This window comes from Dermochelys coriacea, chromosome 8 (assembly GCF_009764565.3).
Source record: "Dermochelys coriacea isolate rDerCor1 chromosome 8, rDerCor1.pri.v4, whole genome shotgun sequence".
Taxonomy (NCBI): Eukaryota; Metazoa; Chordata; order Testudines; family Dermochelyidae; genus Dermochelys; species Dermochelys coriacea.
In genome coordinates, this window is record NC_050075.1 from 6,107,288 (window position 1) to 6,118,246 (window position 10,959).

Consider the following 10,959-nt stretch of genomic DNA (forward strand, 5'->3'; position numbering starts at 1 on the left):
AGATTTGGAATCAAGTCTTGGTTTAGACGTCTGTGACCCGATGTCACAAAGTATTAATGATCTCCATTAGTACTACTGCTCCCCAGGGGTTCACTACAACCGAACTCTGTTAGTAACGTACCATGATCATCATAGTGTTATCTCCAGAGTGATATTAATGTTAACATTTGTTAGGATTCTATGAAGGTACAAGAATAAACCCAGTTAACAGAATTAATTAATTTCTAAATTGTAAGCAATTTATTCCAAAACCCCTCCTCCACCCGCCCATTCTTTCTTCTGCATATCTTCTGCATTTATTTCTTTTCCAAAGCCCTCTAGCCCGTGCTATTCTGCCACATCCTTTATTTAGAGCAGGGACCAGCTGACGTTGTGGGATGAAACTGGTTCTCTCACACACCCCAAAAACACACATGGGTTTCATGAACACACACACACAGACCCCAGAGTTGAATTGAAGAGTTCCTGTGAATTCTGTTTTCTTATGGACATGTTGTTGGCCTTGTCATTGGCGGACTTATTTTGACGGGAGGGCTAGATGGCTGGCAATATTTCTTATTGGTTTTAGTGGTTGGGTTCCCCCTCCCCTTGCCCTTTATAAATTATTTTTAGAACAAGAGAACAATGAAGACTTTGATGTGAAATGTTTTAACTGAGAGTGACCTAAGCCAAGTTCTTCTCACTAGATCACTGATTCTGGGTGTCTTTCTATATTGGATGCCTAGCTCAAGACTGTCAAGGGACCTGATTTTCATGGCAAAGGTATGGGGGAGACAAAGCCACTCACCTCTCTTGAAAATCTTGGCCATGGACTTTACCAACCAATGCAAGGGGAAAAAGACATGGAAGGTCAAATTCTGGTCCCTACCAAACATGACGGTTGGATTGGTTGAGATGGAAGTAAGACAAAAGTGATGCTATAGCTTTGTCTAGTGCTGTGTGTATTATCCACAGAGAGGATGCATGTGCAGAGAGCTGGTAGGAACTAGGAAATCACTGACACTAGTTACCAGTAAGGACTCATTTAATCAGTGCAGAGATTATCTATGCAAGATTGACAGAACTAAAGGAAAGTTACAGCATAATCACTTCTGTGCTATCTGGACAGCTGCAGAGTGTACCAGCAGTAGATGTCCCATGGGAATAAAGCTAGGCAGTAGCTGTGTTAAAGATCATGCTTAAACTTTTAGGGCTGATACATGCTGTACTGTATCTAGCAGCAGGATAAGATCTAGGTAATCCTAAAGTAAATACATAGCACCGCCCCACCATATGCACACACACAGTATATTTGCTATCAGTTTCATGATAACATGGACAGATGCACATGCGAGCAGATCTGAACATAAATGTGAGCCCGTGTTTGCTAAATAAATACAAGCAAACCTTCCTTCCATACCAGGGTCCCGATCTAGTTTCAGTCACAAGTTAAAATAGTCCCAGTCTCAGCCTAATCCAAACCACAGCAGAGAGCAACATGATGGATATTCACTGCCTGACAAAAGTCATGCAGGTCAGGTCAGAGGTGCCCTGGTAAAGCTGCATGTGTGTGTGAAGCTTGCACAGAACCTACCTGGTTGCAGATCTAAGCCCCTCACCTTCATGAACCTTCAAATTCACAGAGCGCTGTTATAAAAATAAACACGGCCAAAAATATCTGAGTCGTTGAGTGGTAGCTGGGGACTCCGTTGGCCTGGGTAAATGATTACATCACCCACAGTTAGTCAGGAGAGAAAGCTGTCGGAGCTCCCTTCCTTTCGACTACAGAAAGCTGCCCTGAAATGTTCTGCACACATGCTGGCTGGTGTCTCCCAGGATAGGCAGCGTTCTGTAGGCCTATGCCATCAAAGCTGGGTCATTCACTGAGTCCGGAGCTGCAAATAACCAAGGATTTTTTAAAAAAGGAACCAAGCCTCCAGGCTTTCGGCTCAAAGCTTTGAGAGAACTCCTCCATACCCAGCCATGTGCCTGGGGTACAATGCCACCTGCAAGGTTTATTCCTTAGAAGGTAGGGATGGGGGAAAGGAGTCATATCCCCGGGCTCATGTTTTCCCCACTGGATTGCAGTTGTAGCCCATTCCCCTCCAGAGCAGATGTGCCTGTAGGCAGCAGTTGCACACTGCAGGGTGTGACTGGGAAAGTTTGCATGAGTTGAGTGTCTCCAAAGGACAGGGACACTGTCGACCCGTTTAAGCCAAAAATGTTACTTTCTTCAGACAGCATCCCTGGATAACACTAGCCCTGTGCACTTCTGCAGCGACTTCCCTTGGAGGATCTCAAAGCACCTTGAAAAGATGAAAGAATTTAGGCTCACAATGACCCGTTAGGGTCCTTTCTGCCATGGAGCAAACTGAGACCCAGTGAGGTTCCATGATGTACAGAGGCAGGGCTAGAAAACATGCAGAAGTGGGGCTCCGTTCCCAGTTAAGTTCCATAATCATCAGACCATCTGCCTTCCCTCTCTGGCAATTCTGGGAGCTAAATAGGTCAACAGCCAGAGTCCATGTGAGCTGGACGTGGAAAATCTGCCCTAAGAGGGAAAGAACAAGAATCAGAAGGGGACAGAGCCACGATGGGAGAATTCAGGTAAGAACAGCCACAGTCAATCCCACCTCAGGGGAGCAATCCTCAAATGAAACAGCACAGGCTTCGCTAGAACGAACCCACCTGCCTCTGGCCTGGGATAGGGACTTGGATCACACCAGTGGAGGATTCCTAGGCTTCCAATCATCGGGTGCAAGGAAGAGTCCAAAGTGCTTATCACACCGGAATCACTTCTCCCGCTGCCCCTCGGACAGAGCACTCAGCACCCAACCCCTCACTCCACAGTTTTACAGCAGAAAATGAATCTTGTGCATTTGAACCTGAAGGGGGGAAATTCTAAGTAGGCAGACTGGAGTAACTCATGGTTTGGGAATGGGGCCAGGCTGCCAGGGAAAGCCCCTTCCCTTTTTGAAAAGCACAGTGGGATTTCACTGACCATGGATGGTCAACATGTCGGTTTTACATCTAATCTGAGCGACAGCACTTCCAGAAACAGGGTGTCCCCGAGCACCAGGACGCTGGCTCGCTCCTGACTCAGAGTGACTTACTATATCAAGATGGCTTTGCATGCAGCAAGTTCCCGGTTTTCAAGCTTAGAACTCCCATCGGTGTTTCCATCTTTGGCAATGACCCACAAGGAGATGTGTGAAGTGTGGAGGAGGTGTGTTCGTTTCTGGGGGACTGATGGCGTGGACACCCATTGGTTCATCTAGTTTGTCCCCAGGTATGTTACAGGCTTTCAAAGGACATCAGTGGCAGGCTCCTGGATTGCTGCCATTCCTGAATTAAGAAAGAAAACTCCCAAATTTCCTTTGGCAGGCTGCATCTACAATGCTATAGGAAGCTCCCAAGGCAACTGGCAACATCTGGTGTTCTTGGCTGTGTTGAGGGTGAATATAAATACAATTTTACCCATTTATTCGAAGACAAGCGTGTGTGTTTGGGGAGTGGGGGCCGGGGTAGAGTCTACACTGGTCATTAGAAAGGGGAGAATACCTGATCTATGATTGTAATAATAATAATAATAATCTCTAGCTTTTATAGAGCGCATCTCATCAGAAGATCTCACAGCAAGAAGTGCAGTATTATCCCCCTTACCCAGATGGGAAACTGAGGCACAGAGAAACCCAGCCAGCCAATGGCAAAGCTGCGAATACAGCACTGGTCTCCCGCATGCCAGTCCAGTGCTCTAGCCGGTAAGCCACACTGACTCCATGAGCAATTACGTGTCGCTGATTTCCCCACACTTAAGAGCTGCCCTTGCCCCTACCCTCCCTACAGCTTGCCATTTTCATTCACCACGTCTGGATGAGGCACCTTGCACGTCCCGGTGGACTGAGATGGCACAACTGGTCCAAGATTCCTTTGGGGGAGTGGCCTCTGCCCCCTTCCCCATGGGATTCGGCCAGCAGATAGAGTTCTGCTCCTTTCCAAGAGGTCCAGCCAGCTCCAACACCCCACAAAGATGCACAAAATTAGCTGGGATAACAAAGCTCCAGGCCCCCGCAGTGGCTGGGAACCAGGCTACCCTCTCACTCACTATCCCTGAGCAATATTTGCTAGGATTCTGGGTAAGGGACAAACAGAGAGATGGACGGATGACAGCACAGAGTGATTGCTCTGAGAACCTGCTTTCCAGTCGCTCCCTCGTAGCCAGAAAAGCCAGGCCTGGATCAGCAGCCAAAACAAGGGGAGAATTCCTTCCAAGGGTGCGCTGTTTGCTTTATCCAGCCCAGCCAATAACAAGAATCCGCACACTAGCCATTCAAGGGAAAGCTTTCAAGGGCTGAGATGGATGTGAGTCCACCCCGCTTGCTTTGACCCAAGGCACTGGGATGTGCTGGGAAGCTAGAGGGCTCCACCTTGTGGGATTTCCGTGAGAACTGCCAAGCTTTCCATTGCCAGGGGCAAGGGCGGCCTGGCTAGGCCTGTATGCAGTGGTGGTGTAGCTGTGTTGGCTAGGGCTATGCATTTTGTTCTGCATGTCTGTCATTGGAATCAGCCCTTATCTGACAGTAGCAATGTATGCATGACGTTGGCCTAATATGACACAACGGGGTCAAATTCAGACGTGGTGTAAGCATGTACATCTGCACTGGTTTCAAAATCGCTTTACACCAGATCTGAATTTGGTCTGAACACTAAACACAAGAATCACAGCAAGATATATCAGGGCAAAAGGCATGTGAATTTCATTACCATTATGGGATTACAGTCAATGCCACAGTTCAAGTTACATTGAGACTTTCATTATAAGCCCCTAGTTTTCAATTGCTTACAACTTTCCGAAAAAAAGTCACCTTTATGGCTGGCCTTGCACCAAAGATGATTATTGATTTTTTTTTTCAGACAGGCGAGGGTTTACAAGAATATTGTTTTTCTTATTATAATGAAAACAAAGCCTTTTGTACATGCACAAGAAGAAAACAATGGCTGAACTTTATAAACTGAAAAAAAATATAAAAACAACCAATATTTACATCTGGGAAATGTCAGTTTGGCAAACACATGCAGCATGAAATTTTCTCTGACGTCAAAATTATGTTACTAGTTACAGGACAATACATTAACACACACAGTTAAAGTTGTCCATAGTTGCACTGGGGCAGTTTTGAGTTGCTATTTCATTGGGAATGATCATAACTGCATAAGATTTTTACTATGTACCTTTGGAATTAGAGCAAACTAAATACAGATATTAAAATGCTAATCTCCTCTTTCTTTTTCCCTTATAAAACATGAAAATTTAGGACAAATCTGATGTGAATGCAACATTAAGTTTACATTTTAAACCATCAAAATTCAGGTAATGAAAAAGTTAAGGAGCCGAGACCACCCCTGTTACTGCAATTTTATGCTAACACAACTCTATTGACTTCAAGGTCCAAGATTCTCAGGTGTGATTTCAAATCAGTTGAGTTAAACCAATGGCAAAAGGATATTGTGGACACTCTTAAGATGATATAAACCTGGTTTACATCAATTTATCTTAAAACAAGTCTACATAGGAAAGTCACACCAGTTTAACATAATGTGTCATTTTAAAGGGATTTAATTAAGCCTGGTGCAAAAGGCTGTATGAACACTTATTTTGGTTTAAACCAGGCTGATTTTGGTTAGGAACAAATTTAAACTAAACCAAAACAAGCCACACACTTGAACAGAAATAAGTGTCCATATTGGGTTTTGTACCAGTGAAAAAAATGATTTGTTTACCCAGGACAACTTCTGTGTGTTGAGAAGACTTCAGAGTAACGTTAACTGATACACAAGTGGCCCATAATGTGTAAGTCATCCTAGCTCAATTGAAATAAATTGGAACTGGGACAATTTAGATGAGCTGAGGATCTAGTCCTTCATATATGGGGCCAAATTCTGCTCTCAGAAACACTTATGCAAATGTGGAGTAAACCTCACTTCTATCTTGCTCAGAGCCCTTCGTATCTCTGAGAGAGGGGGAAAGACGGGTGGTCCTTAAAGGAACAATGAATAAGAATAAAATCTATGGCTGGTTTTGATCAAGGTCCATGTGCAGTACCATGACGAAGCTAGGTTCTCTGTTGATAGAACAGAGACGCAGGAGCATTGTCCATAAACAATCTGTCAAATAACTAGAACATAAGCAAAGTGGCCACTTTGTTAGGACCCCAGAAGATCCAGGAGAGCAACAAGGGAGCAGAGGAAACATGCACAGGGCCAGCCATGCTGGGTGAACTGAACTATCACTCAGGACCTGGGGAGCCACAAGGTGTCAGTAGACAGCAAGGAATGCGTGTCCGGCTGCTGCAGAGAGAAAGCATGTGTAAGCGGGGGGATAGTCCCGCTCTTGTGGGGAACCTACCTGGCTTCTGCACGACCCTGGTGAAGTGGGCTAGCGAAAGGATCTGAGTCCTCGCTCCCACTTCCTTTACCCAGTGGCCTCCCTGCCCTTGAGGACTCCCCTTCCACTCTCCTGTCTGGCAGAGTCCTCGTAACCCCAACAAGGCTGGGCCCAGGATTCCTGGGGGGGCTCGACCCCCAACCCTGCTGTGATCACCTAGGACAGGGGCTAGGGTGTCCCCACTCTGGGGGACTCTCTCTGCACTGGGCACTTCTCTGACCCACTGACCATTACATACAAGTTAAAGGAAATGCGAGTTATTTAATCAACAATTAATTTTAAAAAGAATAAGGAATAATGGGAAAGGTTAAAGGAAACACATCACCCCGCTCTGTGGCAGGGAACATCACAAACAGCGTCTCTGGAACGTCAGGGCAGTTCACAGTCTGCTCCTTGTAAGCCCCAGGCCTTCTTCTCCGGCCCTGGCCGTGCTGCAGGGATGCTGTGGGTTGGACACTCGCTCTGGTGGTGGCCACATGCTCTCAGGCTCTAAGTGGTAGGACCCTTCTTCCCAGTGTCGCCCCCGCCCTGTCGGGGTTACGATCCACGCCTGGCCTGCAGAGCCTCTTGGCTGAGGTGCCTCCCTGTGCTGGGCCTGCTGCCCAGGATCCCCCTTGGCCTCCCCAGCTGCTCACCGCTCCCAGCTCCGGACTGCTCCAGCCCCAGCTGCGCCACTCGGTCTCTGCACTGCTGCTGCTGCTCTGCCTCCAGCTCCCTGGGCTGCGTCTCTGGCCCCTCTGGCTCTGGTTGCTGCAGCTCTGCTCCCAGGGCAAGTCTGCTCTCCCTGGGCTGTGCCTCTGGCTTTGGGGCTGCAGCTCTGCTCCCAGGACAGGGTCTGCTCTCTCGGGGCTGCTTTTCTGGTCCTTCTGGATCTGGCCCAGCTCTGCTCCCCAGCTCAGCTTGGGCCCCTGCTTTCTCCTTAGCTTGGCCCCAGTCTGTCTGACCCAGGCAAATCCAGCTCACACAGAGGACAGGACCTCCCTGGCCTCCTGACTCCCTGATTAGCCTGCCCTCTCTGTCATTCAGGCTGACCTGGAGCACTGGCCTCTCCCCATTGTTCCTGGGGACTGGCAGTCTCAGGGTCCTGGTTTCCCATACACCCTTCCCCCTTTTTAGTACTGGGAGCTAGAAAACCAAAACACGCCCACTGAATGTTAGTAAGGGGGCAACAGTCCCCTTACACAAGCACTGGAAGGCCCATCCTCTGGCTGGCACCGGACTATGATACCTGCTGTCAGGCCGGGTCCTGAAAACTGTTTCAGGACAGGATAATATCCCCTGGGAGACAGACCTAAAGCAGGGCAAAGAGCTGCACCCATAACGCACTGCAGGACATTTGCCAGCCTGTAACTATGGGGTCTTCAGAAGCATGGTGCTTAATATCACATCTGATAGCGAGGAGGGCAGGGAGCGTAGCAATGGATTTATCCACCTCCAGCACTAGGCCCAGAGGAAGGCAGAGCCATGTCACCTTGTGCAGCTGTTAGGCTCCCAGAAGCCCATGTGCTTGGCCTGTGCCTAGGACCCGGTGCCTTCTGGGCCTGAACAGAGACCCAGTTCAGATTCTTTTAGTGCCAGGAAGTGTACCAAGACTGTGCAGAAACCCAGCCAGCTCTGGTTTCTCCTCTTCAGTTTACATGAATGCATAGACCAGGGTAGTTCCATCCTCATCTGACTCCAGCATGGGCTCTGTCATACAAACAGGGACCTTACACGAGGAAAGGACAAGTGGGGGGCCAGAGTGGACAAGTGACCAATACTGATCAATTTTGCCCAAAGCGAGAGATGGTCCCTCCTAAACAGGGACATTTACCATGTGTGCAGTTCTCTCCCTTGAGACTTGTACAGATAATTCCTGACTAGATTCTTTCCACCCCACCCCGGATCCCAAGGACCAAAATCTTCAGGTTAACACAGTAGCGTCCAGCCCAGGACTTTGGTGCCAGCTGGATCGTTAGCAGATTTGGCTGACGATTTGTGCGCTGTTGCTCCTCCAGGGGTGCTTTGGGCCGGTTGGCATAATGAGCAGCCTCCTTTCTGTACTTTTTTCCATAGAAGTTTCTTTACCACGTGCTGCTTCATGGCCAGAACTGTGGAGAGCTGGGGAAGACACTATGTTTTCACAAAGAAAATAAATCACCGGGGAAAAAAGAAAGGAAGGAAGGAAAAGATACAATATAAGCAAAAGAAACCTCAAAAACTATTCAGATAAGGAATCAAACCTAGGCTGTAGAAGGAAAACGTAGAGAGAGTTGGTCAAGCTAGGGCCCAGCTCCTGGGGAAGGCTTCAGAAAGGAGCAGCGTGACCCCCCGACTCTAAGGGGTGTGTGATGAAGGAGTAGTCAGGGAGGGCTGAAATCCTGTGTTTAGCTGGGGACAATTGAAGCCAGAGCTCAGAGAAGAAAGACTGTGACTGAAGCCGCAAAAGAGACAGAGCTCCAAAAAGAGGGCCTGTGCCCCGCGGGAGAGAGACTGTGTTTGAAGTTCTTGTACATTACTAAACTAGTCCCCAGGAAGCGATGTGATTCAGGCCTCAGTAGATTTACTGAGGAGCTCCTGGGGGAAGGGAAACTGAGGTGGGTGCAGCAGAAACACTCAAGTCCAGAAGGGGGCAATGCAGAATAGTGGCACCTGTGTTTGTGGGTGGTGATGAGGGGACTCCCTCAAGGGAGCTGGCCCGGTAGTTTGTTTTAAATAGATATAATTTATTTTTATTACAGTAAAACCTCAGATCCATGCCTGGACTCCATAGTGCTAGGCTCCGTATGGACCCAGAACAGGCTGATTTCTGCCCCTAAAAGTGTACACGTCTTCCTGTGGGTTGTATGTATCTAACAGCACTTTGCATTTGATGTAGCACCTGAGGATCTAAGAAGCTCAAAGAGCTTTACACGCAGCCCTTCCCATGCTTCGTCTGCTACGTATGACATAGCAGTACTGGTAAAGGTAAAGGTAATATATCTTGAACTACCCCTGGGTCCCTCTCACAGACACCTAACGCTGGTGTAGCACACCAAATGCAATGCCGGTTAATTTTAGAATTAAATGCCGTATTTATAGATCATCATGCCTTTCATTCTAGAGCCACAATCTTTCCCAAGCATTCATTAACCCACACCACTCCCCTGTGAGGTAGGTAATTATTTAGCTCCATGTCATAGATAGAGAAATTGAGCTGCAAAGAGGTAAAGTGGCTTCTCCATTGCAAGGGCTGCTAGCTACAAAGCCAGTGGCGGTTCCCCAGGTTAGAACCAGCGTGACAGAAGCATCAGGTTTGGCCAAGACTTTCAGTGACTGTTGGGAAGGTTACTAGCCTTAGGTGACATTATTTATGTGCATTCTCCATGTGTTTTCTTAATTGCATAGTCTCTCTAATTGATGTTTCAGTTAGACTCTGGAGAGTTCATGGGTCTCTTGTTATTTCTTTTCCAGATTTTCCCAACAGATAATCGATCACTTTTTCTAGTGCCTGGATTTTAGATTCTGTTCTGCTGATGCCTACAGGAATGGAATTCTCCTTCCAAGAGCTAAATGCAACGTCTCGAGATTTTACTTTCAAATGATGGAGGTTGTGTGTGACCTACACTAGTAGAGTGGGGCGTTTTGTCCCCTCTAGTGGTTGGTATGCCTTATGAGGCTGCTATTGCTCCTGGCTAATGGACTTATATCTAGATTCTCAAAGGTATTTAGACACCTAACCCTATTGAACTCAATGGAAGCTAGGAGCCTAAATACCTTTGACGATCTTGGCCCCAGTGTTTTAGCTCAAGTGGTAGAGGCTCATGCTTTTAGCATTGAAGGGTCAGGTTCAAACCTGGCTGACAGCCGGGGGAGGTCAATTACAGTGACCCCTTGTTCTGCTCTGAAATGGGCAACTTCCTTTCTCTTACCACCTGCTCAGAGCATGGGCTGAGCAGGGCTTTTTAAATTAGCTATGTTCTTCTGCACCCCTTCCCAGCCCTGTCTGTTGACCGATGCTTGACTGCTTGGTATATGTGGCAGGAGGATACCCTACAGTAATCACAGGGTAATCCAGAGCCTTTCAGCTCTGTACCTCCCTTGGGGCAAGGGGCCTGTTTCAGTGTGTTGACCATAGCGCAGGCCCTGGAATTCACAGATTTACTCCAGCCTCGAAGCTGGCCTCCCAAAACACTGTGGTACAAATAGAGTATAAAGAGCATACAGTGATACAGCACAGTCAAGGCAGGAGAAACCTGCATTCCTCCCCTGAGCTGCTTTTCTGCCTGACCACAGACAGCTCCTGTATCTGACATTCCACAACTGTCTCGTGGGCAAGATTAAAACAGCTGGAGCCACACCATGCCCGGATGAGCGGCCATGGGAGCAGCTACTCATATTCCACAGAATAAAACGTTTGCAGGTGCAAACCCCGACTCTGATGCCTGCGGCAGGAGTGGGTGCACCCAATACATCCTCTCTTGGATATCGGATTCAGAGCAGTGCCTCCCACTCAGCCGTTTCCTCAGCTTTTCAGGCCGACCTGCAAGCCCGTGAAGTGCAATGGCTTCATTCCC